The sequence below is a fragment of the Podarcis melisellensis genome (genome assembly GCF_964234715.1).
Source record: "Podarcis melisellensis genome assembly, chromosome: 5".
Lineage (NCBI taxonomy): Eukaryota > Metazoa > Chordata > Lepidosauria > Squamata > Lacertidae > Podarcis > Podarcis melisellensis.
The window spans coordinates 74673809-74687538 of record NC_138537.1 but is presented as its reverse complement, the minus strand read 5'-3'; positions in this window follow the sequence as shown (position 1 = coordinate 74687538).

Genomic DNA, 13730 nt, shown 5'->3' with positions numbered 1-13730 from the left:
TGGAACATTTCCTTTTCCCCTCTCCTAGCTTTAATTCTTTTGTGCCACTGTTGTTGTTTTGTTTTGGCAATTGTGAATAATTCCCTTCAACAATCTCGTTCTTCAGGCTGTTAACGCAGGTGACCTTTTATATCGGAGCCACCGCTTCCCAGGCATTTATTGAAGTGGTACTTAAAATGGATTTAACATGACATTTGGGTAATCAGAAGTTGATCGTTAATGGAAGCAACTGTGTGGTGCAGCTGTAAGAAGCAGTACCCACTTCACTGAAAAAACCTTTAAGAAGAGCATAAGAATAGCCTTGCTGGTTCAGACCAAGATCTGTTTCGTTTTGAACAGCAGCCAGCCAGATGCCTCTGGAAGCTTATAAGTGGGACACACAGGTAAAGACCACCCACTGTTGCTGCCCCCAGCACCTATGGCAGGGAACATGCAGCCCTCCATGTATTGATGGATTCCATATCCCATCCACCCTAGTCAACATGGCCAATGGTCAGGAGTGATGGCAATTTGTAGTCCTGCATGTCTGATGACTTTGCTACTTCTATACATGCATGCTCCACTGAGCCACCATGCCTAATATCTGTCAACAGACCTATGTCCTACAGATGTGTCTGATCCTTTCTCAAAAAATCCAGCTAAGACGATGGCTTTCAGCTCATGTTGTGGTAGCAAAGTGAACACTGCATCGTTTGAAGAACATTTTGTCATTTCTGAAGCTCCTGCTGGTCAGCGCCATTGACTATTCCTATTCAAATGCTGTGAGAAGAGGGAGAGGCAGGGAAATGCCTTTGGCCACTCTTTTCATTTATCATGATTTCATAAACCTCTATTTTTCTCCCACCACCCTCTTAGCTTTGAGGAAAGACCATAACCCAGGCAGCCCTGTATAGGGAAGCTTTTTAAATGTTTTATGTTTTATTGTGTGTTTTTTATATGTGTTGGGAGCTGCTGAGAGTGGCTGAGACAACCCAGTCAGATGGGCAGGGTAATAGTAGTAGTAATAATAATAATAATAATAATAATAATAATAATAATAGGACATCTCTATTTTCATCGGAGAAATGTTGGAGGGTATGTAATGCTTCTGGCACCACCCACCACTGTCATGTACCCCCCCCCCGCAAATAAAAAGCTGCCCAGAACAGAATGAAACCCTCCCCTCAACCTGAAAACGTTTCCTACCCCTAATTATTATATATCCTACCATGTCTTTTTCTAAGCTAAAAAAAAAACAACCTGAACACCACAGGGAAGCTGCTCTAAACCTGTCATCATTTTAGTTGGTCCTTTCTGATACCCTTTTGAAATGACCCTTAGGTTCCACTCTCAAAATATCCTACTAGTGGGAAGCTTGAACACCAGCCAAGTTGAGTACACAGCCCTCAGATATTCTATTGCATCAATTTAATTATGAGAGGGAATTAGATCTCATTACATATTAACTGTAGCCCCCCCCCCATCTCTCTCAGGTTTGCAAAACCAATTCTCATTTATTTGTATTTGAAATCGCAAAAGTCAAATGTGATCAAACAGATTTTCTCCTGTTTTGTGATCAAACAGACTGAGAACATTAATCAGAGCTTCTGACTCAGCTAATCAAAACGATTAAGACACTTGCTAATAGAATCCAGGTGGCAGGAGTATTGTCACCATGGAAACAAATCTTGCTTTTGCAAAAGTGGGCAAAAGATCTGGTCAAAACTGGCTGGCACATTACAATGGCTAGAATGTCAAGATCAAGGACTGTCAAGTAATTTATCTGCTGTTCATGATCAATTTCCCTTAAAATTTGATTACAAGTCTGCTATGTGAAGACTCTTCTCCTCCAACTTCTGTTCTCAATATGGTTTCTAGGACATTGGAATTCCAGGCTCAAATCCTGATTCAAGTCCTCACCAAGTGGCTTTGGGGAGATATAATCCACCAACATGCACAGGTAGAACAAATGTACAGCATGCTGTAGTGGACAGTTTTGAAGCTGGACCAGAGTGATAGGTCTTCCACTCCTTGCTCAGCCATGAAGTTCTGTGTACTTGACTGCAGCACCATTTCCCAGTTTAAATCAGTTGTAGGCAATGTGGTTCTTTCCAGGTGCTCTTGAACTTCCATTTGTCCCAGCCAGCATGGTCAATGGTCCAGGAAGATGGGAGTTATTTAAACAAGCTGGAGGGTCCTGCACTGGCACCTCCTGGTTTAAATAATCTCAGAGGGATGATGTGAGATTAAAATTGGATGCTGCCATGCATGTCACCCTGGGTTTCTTCAAGGTTGTAATAAATCAAGGAATTTCATGCTGCAGTGTAGGGAACCTTATGGTTCTTCAATGAGAAGATCAATAAAGGTGGGCAACCTACCTTGAAAGACAACTTCCTCATGCAGTATCTAAATACTCTTCTATGAATGTCAAAGAACTGCTGTATCTGTATATAGCTCCAATAGCTCTCACACGATTTCAACATCCTATATAGATACAGGGAAATAAGTTTGCATAAAGGTCCTTCAGGTTAATCTACATTTCAGCTTCTTGTTAATGGGCCTTTAGACCAGTCAACCACCACCCTAGGCTTCCAGTTTTGAGAAAAGTTTATCCTCCCCATCATGGGTGGGTCCGGCATCCATCATTATTGATCCTCCTTGACAACACACAGCCACAGGTAATTGTTGAGTGTACTGTAGTTCAGACATACCCATTCCACAAAGAGCAATTCTAGGTAAAGGTGCTGTGTACAGTCTGGAATATGCCCATCTGGAGGTTCCTCAGCTGACAAGTCGAGATGGAAAGGGCTTCTCCAATATATATTTTTTTCTAAAGTTAAAATGCACTGCAATGAATCAGAAGCTTTCAACAGGAACATATTCGGGGAACAGATTTGATCTGTGATAACATCCGACTCCCAGAATAATGGATTTTAGTCCTTATATGTTTGTAAATGCAACATCACTTATTTAAAAAGAAGTGTTCAAAAATAAGCTTGAGACTTGTTTTGTTGCATCCAGTATCCGCCAGTCTGTTGTGTAAAAAGCACATCTGGGAGAGACTCATCTGCCACCTGGGCACTTCAGCAGAATTGTGCTAAATATTCATCCCTAATGAGAAATGAAGCAGAGTTAAGGGTTTTTTATTTTTTTATATAAAAAAACCCTTTTGTTGCTTCTGTAGATGCTAAGTTCTGAATCATATGAACTTACATTGCCTGAAAATCTCATGGCAGAAGGCACAGTATACTGGAAACTGGTGGTTAAATATAAGGACTAGGATGCAAAGCATCGCTTAAATTCACAAAACGAGCTTGTAGTAACCAAGTGGAATTTCTGGGTTTGTTTTGTCCTTAAGCAGCTGACACCCTGGCTCCCGAAAACAATATCACAAACTAGTTTCAAAATCCCTCTGGCTTTCAAGAGGAGTAATATACATAGCATAAGGGGCTACCGTTCAATAAAAAATAATCTGAAGCTCCACTGGTTTAACAGAACCTCTTCAAAATAAACTCAGAAACCCTGAAAGGAATGAAGGAGATCTATGTTCAGATTCCTAATCCAACACAGTCCTCAGTGAATGATCAAGAAGTAGTCATTATCTTTCATAAAGACATGGGGCTTGAACCCATGACCCGGACATGAAGAGTCTCATTACTGTGTGCTGTTGTGGCTAGAATGTTGGAGTGTCACCATGGAGACCAGAGTTCAAATTCCCATTCAGATACAAAACTCACTGAGTGGCCTGGTGCCACCAGTCTCTCTCAGCCTAAGGGTTTGTTGGGAGAATAAACTGGTATTCACTGCATCCATGAACACCACTGTTAACTATACTTGGCTGGGTTCATGCCTGAAATCTATTTTTCCATGTTCGGGGAATAAGTCTTTCGAGAACACTGATGGCTGGAGGGGATTGCACTCTGCTGCCAGGGGGATCTTTACAGGTCATGATGGTGGGGGGGGGGGACTGATGCAAAACAGAAGGCAAACTGGGGCTTCCAAGAGCAAGCTAGGCAGGGACCACTCTCCAAAGTCCAAAGGTAAAGATGCAGCAGACATCAGAGGAGATCAGGGGAGCTGTTGGCAACATAGATGCCAGCAGGGACCCTCCAAGACAGATGAGAATGCATGATGATTACAGGGTTCGTAGTGGCAAGACCAGTTACAGCCTTGGGAAACAAAACCAGGAACTCAGCTTCATGTTGTCTGATTTTTCATGATTTCGTGTTTTTGCAAACCTGCTACAGGAAGAATAAGGGCAGCACTCAATTAGAAAAGGCAAATGACTCGTGGAATACTCGGCGTAATAGCGTCAAGCAAATTTGAAAGTTCAAACCATTTCCAATTTGTAGCGGCATCGTACACTCTTAACGGAGCAAGTGTTACCAAATAGCACCATTAGCATTTACATTCCGAAAGGACACCATATGCAGCTAAGGGGTATCGATTATCACCCTCCATTGGAAGGGAAATTAAAACCAAGAAAGGTGTGACGGTTTGGGATGAGATATGCACAGAATGCTTTTAACTAATGTGGAGGGACCAGTAAGCTCTTGCCTGCCTGAAAGGAAATGCAACTACTGTATTTGCAGTGATAATTCAAATAAATAAATAAATACCACGGCAATCCAAAACAAAACTCCCCCGCATATTTCTCAGTGTTAAAACTCAGTCATGAAGCAGTAGCATGGCAGTCCGAAAGAGCGCTCCATGTACGTAGATACCTGGCAATGCAAGCATACCTTGGTCTCTCCTCTTCCCATGCACCTTCATTTTTGTTCCTAGAAAACTCTAAGGGGCAGGGAAGCTATCTGAGCTAACAGAATGAGAAGGAAATCAGCTTTGGAGTATCCCTCAGGAGATAGAAATACACTATTATATTGCATAGGCAAGCCTTGGGGCAGGGGGCAGATGTTCCCCAATTGACATGGAGAGGGCCACATCAGTACTGATAAGCAGAATACATTGATCCCTCCTCTTAAGCACATGTGACTTCTCGTGTGATTTCATCATACGCAGTTGAAGACGGGCTGGTTGAAATTGCACAAGTCAAGTCCCATGCAAGGTGGAGAGCTTAGAAGCTCTTTTTGCGCTGGGTCCACTTAGGGTTACCCAGTGCAAAAAGAGCTTTTATGTTCTCCACTTTGCTTCCCAGGGATTGCCCACTCCGCATGTTGTCTCTGAAAGACTCCAGGATGCTCTTGTAAGAAGAAGAAGAGTTTGGATTTGATATCCCGCTTTATCACTCCCCTTCAGGAGTCTCAAAGCGGCTAACATTCTCCTTTCCCTTCCTCCCCCACAACAAACACTCTGTGAGGTGAGTCAAAGAAGTGTGACTGGCGCAAGGTCAACCAGTTGGATATAACCCATACATTTGTAGGTAGAAAGGAAATAAATGAGATCCTTGTGACAAAGGATGAGATATGCATTGTTCCTGTGGTTGGCTACACAATCTCTCTCTCTCTCTCTCTCTCTCTCTCTCTCTCTGTGTGTGTGTGTGTGTGTGTGTGTGTGTGTAGGGTGTAATAAGGAATTAGCATTTTAAAAAGGAGTTTGGATAAAATTAGCATTTTAAAAAGGAGTTTGGATAGACATTACAGGTATGTGACTGTTGCCAAAATGAATAGTCCTGCGTTCCCTTTTCCTCTCTCCCCTGCAGAAATGTGCTGTGAAAAAAGCCATAGGATATGATGTCATTATGCTCCTAATTTCCTCACCTACAACCCCCCCCCCACTCTGGCCAAATGTCAGGCAATAAAGAAGCTGAAAGGATGGAGGCAATGGAAGGAATGGGAGATTGGAAGAGTAAAGCCAATGAAGATTAATCAAGCCTGTTCCTAGGCAGAGGTGGGTGCCATGGCGTCCTAAGGATGTTGTAGACAAAGTGTGGGGAATCTCTCCCCCCTCCCCCAGTCCAACTGCATTCCCTCATGGTCTACCTTTTGGGGGCCATCTTCCAAAGGTTGTCAGAGCCAGAGGAAAAATTGGGCAGAGCATTTTTAGCCATATGCACGTCAGAGGGTTCTGTGCACACACCTCCATATTCCATCCAGGCAAGCGAGAGGAATTGCTACAGCTGAAATATACATCTCAGCCAGTCTAAAGCACTGAGGAGGCTGTGGAACAGGACTGGTGAGGGGTGTGGCTTCAAGAGATGGAGTGTGGCCTGAGGATCATCTCAGGCAGAAAGGCTTTGGGAGCTGCATTCAGACCCCAGGCCAGAGGTTCCTTTCCCTCCTGTACATACAGCATACCTAGGGTCTTACCCATTTTGCTTTCTTCATTTTTAACAAACACTCTTTCTCTTCACCTTCACAACTACAGGAGGGTAGTCAAGGAGGCAGATGCAAGGAAAAGTGAAAACAAAAATTATGGTGGCATACCTCATATAGTTATGGATGGATGTAACCTATGATTTATTAACAATTGAAATTGAAAAGCTCATTTAACAAGGTAAACGAGGCTGTGGATGTCTGCACAGACCTTGAATTTCCTTTTATTGGGCTTAACAAAATAATTATTTCATGAAAGGTAGGAATTTGTTGCAATTTTTAAAAGTGGGTACTTATCTTTGGGGCATTTCTCCCATATTTCACTTAATTACAGTATTCAGGAATTTGACCTAGTCTTACCTTACACATTATTTATCTTAGAAATCAAGCATACTTAACTCAGTAGACTCTGCCAACCTTGAGGTGGCAGGATTTTAGCAGCATCCTTCTGCTAACTATGTCAAAGAAAATAAATCAAGCATAATGAGCATGTGCTTTAAGCTTATATTTAGACTTCTCACCAATAAAACAAAAAAACTCTGATCATCAAAATGACATTTATAGGAAGTGGGAAGACAAAGTATCACCAAACATCTGTTAAGGAAGATTGTTCTCAGGCTATGGTTGAGAACAAAGATTGTACTTCAAAGGGTCAACATGGAGGTCAGGGCATGGAAGACTCTGTAGCAGAACTCCTGTCACATCACTGGGACAATGCGTGAAGCTCTGAAGCATGTGTGAAGCCCCAAGCCACATGGGAGGAGCTATAGCATGGGTTGCACCCACATTACTTGTGGGCTTCCTGCATTACTTTGGTGATGCAGAAAAAAGCCCCATCACAGTAGCTTCTAGTTCAACATTAGCAGCGTACCATCGGGTGAAGGTTGGTGGGCAGAAGAAGGGTGGGAAGAATGTTGGAAGATTCAAGACAGACAAAAGGAAGTACTCCTTCACACAGCACATAGTTAAACTATGGAACTCACATCGACAAGAGGCAGTGATGACCACCAGTTTGGATGGCTTTGAAAAATTAGACAAAATTCATGGACGATATGGCTGTCATTGGCGACCAACCATGATGGCTGTGTTCAGCTTCATTGCCAGTGCTACATGCTAGTTGCTGAAAACAACGGAAAGGGGAAACACTGTTGTGCTCAGGGAAGAACACAATGCTGGACTAGGTGGTTCACTGACTTGAGCCAACTAGCAGCTGGTAGATTAAAGGGTTGCTACAAAATGCCTGTTGCTACTGTGTTATATATAATCAACCCAACTCAATTGTCCAGTAGCACCTTAGAGACCAACTAAGTTTGTTCTTGGTATAAGCTTTCATGTGCATGCTCACTTCTTCAGATACCAAGAACAAACTTAGTTGCTCTCTAAGGTGCTACTGGACATTTTTTTTATTTTTTATATAAATTTCAACAGCGTCAGAGCAACACGGCTACCTACCTGAATCTATACCCAACTCAGTTGGTTTAGATTAAACCTGTCTCTGCTATTGGCTCATCACCTATAAAATAAATATTGTGTTTGACATCTAACTTACTGCTATTTCCAAGACAGTTAAAAATGGGCCCAGAAATCCATTTAAAGGCACCCTCATTTAAAGAGAAGGAAACAGGAGACTAAACCAAAAAGGTGGAGTTATTTATCTCTAGCTCTCCTCTGCAGAAGAATGCTGCACAAATATCCTGAAGCATAATAAAGGAGCTTCTGGCAATAAATTAAACCATGATTCAACAAACAGTCCATCAAGTGCCTTAAGGTAATGTCCCCATCAGCTTTGCAAGATGGGACATCTGGAAAATTAATGCATGATTCATAGGTGGATCTTATAGGCTTGGCCTCAGGATATTGTAGACATCACAGATGAGAACTTCATGCTCCTGCTATAATGTTTATATCTGCTCTCGTTCCAGGTACATACAGAGAAAGAGAGAAAGAGAGAAAGAGGGAGAGAGAGAGAGAGAGAGAGAGAGAGAGAGAGAGAGAGAGAGAGAGAGAGAGAGACTGCCATTGCCTTGAAGTTAAATGGGTGTGTGAGAGATCAACAACATGAAACAGTAGTTTAATATGGTTTCAAAACACTGTATGACAAGTAAGATGCTGCAATTTTGATCCAATCCTGAACCTGTAATGACATCTGTTTTCAGACAATTTCACTAGGGCTGTGCTAGCAGCCCTGCTTGCTTCACAACCCAATCTGGAGCTTTGAAATGGACCCCTATTCCATTTGGATCACTTTTTGGGTTGGTGGTGGGGTCTCGCCTTTCCTTGGATACTGAATCCAAAACAATATTCAGAAAAATGAAGCTTCAGTCCTCCCAATGACTTGCTTCAGGAGACCAAAACAGCCATAACCTTTCAGTTTTTTCACATAGGCACATGAAACCTCCAGATATAGTAGCCTCCAAGAATGGGTTAAAGCAACCAGATTTCAGATGAATAGATCAAGGGGCTTCTGTGCTAGCCACCTTTAAAGCTTGCTTTTTACAAAACAATTCCAAACGTAAAGCTAAGTTGTAAGTAACTTAGAACTGAAAACTGATAAGTATATATATATATTTTTAATAAATATTTATTAAGATTTTTAAAGAAAAAAGTACATTAATAATAAACAGTATTATTTTGCTTTAACAAAGTTTCCTGTCATCTTTGAACTTCCTCACGCCTCCCGCTCCCATTTACGTCATTAATAAATTTTTGTCAAGCAAATTATCATCTTACTTCCAACTTGTATACCAATAAAATACATTAAAATGATTGTCCTTCAACTTTGTTTCTCTTAATCTCTCTTGTCATCATTTCCTGATCTATTTTAGTGATGGCCAATTGTTTATAACCAAGCATCTTTCTTAACATTCCATTAAATCACAATATTTTTGTAAATAAATCTTAAATTTCTTCCAGTCCTCTTCCATCCTTTCTTCTCCCAGGTCTCGGATTCTGCCGGTCATCTCCGCCAGCTGCATATAGTCCATCAGTTGCATCTGCCATTCTTCCAGTGTGGGTAGATCTTGAGTTTTCCAGTTCTTGGCGAGTAATATCCTTGCTGCTGTTGTCGCGTACATGAAAAATGTTCTGTCTTTCTTTAACACCTTCTGGTCGACAATGCCCAGGAGGAAGGCCTCTGGTTTCTTAGTGAAGGTATACTTAAATACCTTTTTCAGCTCATTATATATCATTTCCCAGAAGGCCTTCACCTTAGGGCAGGTCCACCAGAGGTGGTAAAATGTTCCTTCATTTTCCTTACATTTCCAGCATTTGTTATCTGACGAATGGTATATTTTGGCAAGTTTAACTGGGGTCATGTACCATCTGTATATCATTTTCATTACATTTTCTTTCAAAGCATTACATGCAGTAAAATTCAACCCAGTGATCCACAACCTTTCCCAGTCCTCAAACATAATGTTATGCCCAATGTCCTGTGCCCATTTTATCATAGCCGACTTAACCATTTCGTCTTGTGTATTCCATTTCAACAGCAAGTTATACATTCTTGAAAGTACCTTAGTCTTAGGTTCTAGCAGCTCTGTTTCCAACTTCGATTTCTCCACCTGGAATCCTAACTTTTTGTCACTTTTAAAAACTTCCTTAATCTGAGCGTAATGTAACCAGTCTCGCACTTTATCCTTCATTTTCTCCATACTCTGCAATTTCCAATTGTCTCCGTCTTTTTCTAGCAATTCCCAATATTTTGGCCAATAGGCTTCCATATTGGTTCCTTTTCGGGCCTTAGCTTCCAAAGGTGAAAGCCACCTTGGTGTTTTATTTTCCAATAAGTCTTTATATTTTGTCCAGACATTAAACACTGCTTTCCTGACAATATGGTTCTTAAAGGCCTTGTTGATCTTAACTTTATCATACCATAAATATGCATGCCAACCAAACGCATTGTTATAACCTTCCAGGTCTAAAACATCAGTGTCCTCAAGAAGTAGCCAATCTTTTAGCCAGCAGAAAGCTGCGGCTTCATAGTACAACCTTAAGTCTGGCAGGGCAAAGCCCCCTCTTTCCTTTGCATCTGTTAATATCTTAAACTTAATTCTGGGCTTTTTGCCCTGCCAGACAAATTTGGAAATATCTCTCTGCCACTTCCGGAAACACTCCGTTTTGTCCACAATTTGCAATGTTTGAAACAAAAACAACATCTTTGGCAGCACATTCATCTTAATTGCAGCAATTCGGCCTAACAAAGAAAGCTTCAGCTTTGCCCAGCTTTCCAAGTCTCTCTTAATTTCAGACCAACATTTTTCATAATTATCTTTGAATAGACTCAGATTTTTGGTTGTTATATTAACCCCTAGGTATTTTACCCTTTTCACCAGTGATAATTCTGTTTCTCTCTGAAACCGTTCTGACTCTATTTCTGTCATATTTTTTCCTAACACCTTCGTTTTTTGTTTATTTAGCTTAAATCCTGCAACCTGACCAAAGTCATGTATCAGTTGTAAAACTCTTTTCGTGCTAGATTCTGGCTCCTGCAATGTCAAAACTAGGTCATCTGCGAAAGCTTTCAGTTTATATTGTTTCGCTCCGACCTGAATCCCCTTCACCAACCGGTCACCTCTAATCATATTCAAGAGCACCTCCAGAACTGAGATAAATAACAGAGGGGAAATCGGGCAGCCTTGTCGTGTTCCTTTTTCAATTTTGAATTCTTCCGTTACCACATTATTAACTATCAGTTTAGCTTTTTGTTCTGAATATATCGCATCAATCCCATTTTCGAAGCCCCGCCCCACTCCCATTTCTTTTAAGTTTCCCTTCATGAATTTCCAAGAAATGTTGTCAAAGGCCTTCTCCGCGTCTATGAATATCAGCACTGCTCTAGTGTTTATGTCTGTTTGCAAAAGTTCCAAAATGTCAATAATGTTCCTTGTGTTTGCAAACATATGTCTACCTGGGAGAAAGCCAGCCTGGTCCTTGTGAATTACTTCATTCAAAACTTTTTTAAGTCTTCCTGCCAAAACATCAGCAAATATTTTATAATCCACATTTAAAAGGGAGATGGGGCGATAGTTCTTAAGTTGTGTCTTTTCAGTTTCTGATTTTGGTATCAGCGTGATAAAAGCTTCCTTCCACGATTCCGGCGCCTTCTTTCCCTCCAAAATTTCATTGCTGACCTCCATTAAGGGTTGAATCAAATAATCACTCATTATCTTATAATACTTGGAGGTAAGACCATCTGGTCCTGGAGATTTGCCCAGCTTCGTATTCTGAATGGCATGTTCAATTTCTTGTCGTGTTATTTGACTGTTCAGGAGTAATCTATTTTCTTGTGTGAGTTTTTTAAGACTGTTCTTTTCCAAAAATTGTTCAATCTCAACCTCATTTTGCGGCCCTTGAGTATATAGTTTCTTGAAATATTTCTGAAAGGATTTCCTGATTTCCACAGGGTTCTGGATGTTTTTTCCTTCAATTTCCAGATTTGTAACTGTGTTCAGCTTTTGTCTCTTCTTCAACTGCCAGGCCAGCAGTTTCCCACATTTATTAGCCGATTCAAACGTTTTTTGTTTCATTGACTTAATCTTCCATTCTATTTCCTGGTTGATCAGTCTAGCATATTGTGCCTGGTGAAGTTTAATTTCTCTCAGAGTCGGCTGCGACTTCGGGTTTCCTCTTAGCTTCTTTTCTAGCTCTTTTATCTTTTCCAAGATCTTATCTTTCTTTTCATTTTGTTTCCTTTTCTTAATAGCATTCTGTTGTATTAAGAACCCTCTCATCACGGCTTTACTCGCGTCCCAAATTGTTCTTTTTTCCACCGTTGTGTTCAAATTTATTTCAAAATAGTCCTTCAAAACTTTTTGGGCCTTCTTAATAATCTCCTGATCTCTAAATAGATTGTCATTCATCTTCCATCGAAAGGAGCCGGATGGTATTAGTGTCAGGTCCATTCTCAAAGCGTTATGGTCGGAGCAGGTCTTTGGGCAGATTTCCACTTTTCTGACCTTAGGTGCCAGACATCTAGAAATCCATATTTGGTCAATTCTTGTCCAGGTCAGATGGGCTTCAGAGAAGAATGTTCCTTCCTTTTCCAAGGGGTTCCTCGTTCTCCAAATGTCAATCCAGTCCATATTGTCTGTCATTTCAAAAAAGGTCTTTGGTAGTCTGCCATCTTTGGTAACTTTGACTTTGCGACTTATCCATGTTGGTTGATACAATTCCGTTCATATCTCCCATCATAATGATGTTGTCAAAGTCCAGATATTCCAGCATGCTCTCATGCAACTTCTTGTAAAATTCCGATTTCCCTTCATTTGGTGCATAAATTCCTAATAACAAAATTTTTTCTCCTTGGTGCTGTATTTCAACTGCCAAGATTCTGCCTTGTTCATCTTTAAATAATAATTTAGGTGAAAGGCTCTCCTTTGCATATATCACTACTCCTCTCTTCTTTACTCTATCCGAAGATATAAATTCCTGGCCAAGTCTTTTGTTTACAAGTATTTTTCTGTGGAGCCTAGTCACATGTGTTTCTTGCAAGCAAATAATGTCCAATTGTTCCTTTTTTAATATGTGGAAAATTTTCTTCCTTTTCTCGGGAATGTTGCAGCCATTTATGTTCCAGCTCAGAAGTTGCAGAGACATCCTGTATAAATCTGGTTATTTTTCAGGAGGTGGTACTTTGTCATCCAAGGGTGCCGGTTCCTTTGGTGCTCCGGGCTCCGGCAGTGATCCAAGTCCTTTGTGAAGGTCTTCTCCGTATCGGCTCAAAAATTTATCTCTGTCTTCCAATGTTCTGATTTTAATCTTCCTTCCTCTAAAAGTAAATGATAGTCCTTGAGGAAAGTCCCACCTAAAGATGATTGAGTTGCTCCTCAGTAGTTTTGCTAGTTCCGAGTATTCAGATCTCAGGTCCAACAGCTGTCTAGGAATATCCTTATAAATTTCAATTCTTTTACCCAGAATGTCCAGTGGATTTTTGTAATGTAAGCCCAGGATCTTGTCCCTTTCCTCCTTTGATCTCAGTGTTATCAAGCAGTCTCTGGGTTTGTCTTTTCTTATCAATCTTCCCAGCCTGAAAGCTGATATAATTTTAAAGTCTTTTTCCTCAAGTTTCCACTGCACCGAGATTATTTTGGTCAGGAACTCAGCCAGTTTGTCTTCCTCTACTTCAGATACAGATCTTATCCTTAAATTAGTCTCCCTATTCTTCAATTCAATCATCGAAAGATAGGTCTGATGTTCACCCACTTGTTTGTTGAGTGGTCTTACTTCTTTTTCCAATTGTCCAAGTCTTTGGCTCGTGTCTTCAACCAATTTCCTATTTTCCCCTGAAGCCTCCTCCAATTTTGCAATCAATTGAGTGTTCTGTGCCACCTGCCCAGTTATTCTATTTAGGCATTCTGTGTTCTGATCTATTTTCGCAGTTTGCTCGTCGGCCTTCTTGTCCAAAGATTCCACTCTCTTGTCCAAAGATTCCAATTTTTCATAGATTTTTTCTAAAATAGAAGAAGCTGATCCTGAGGC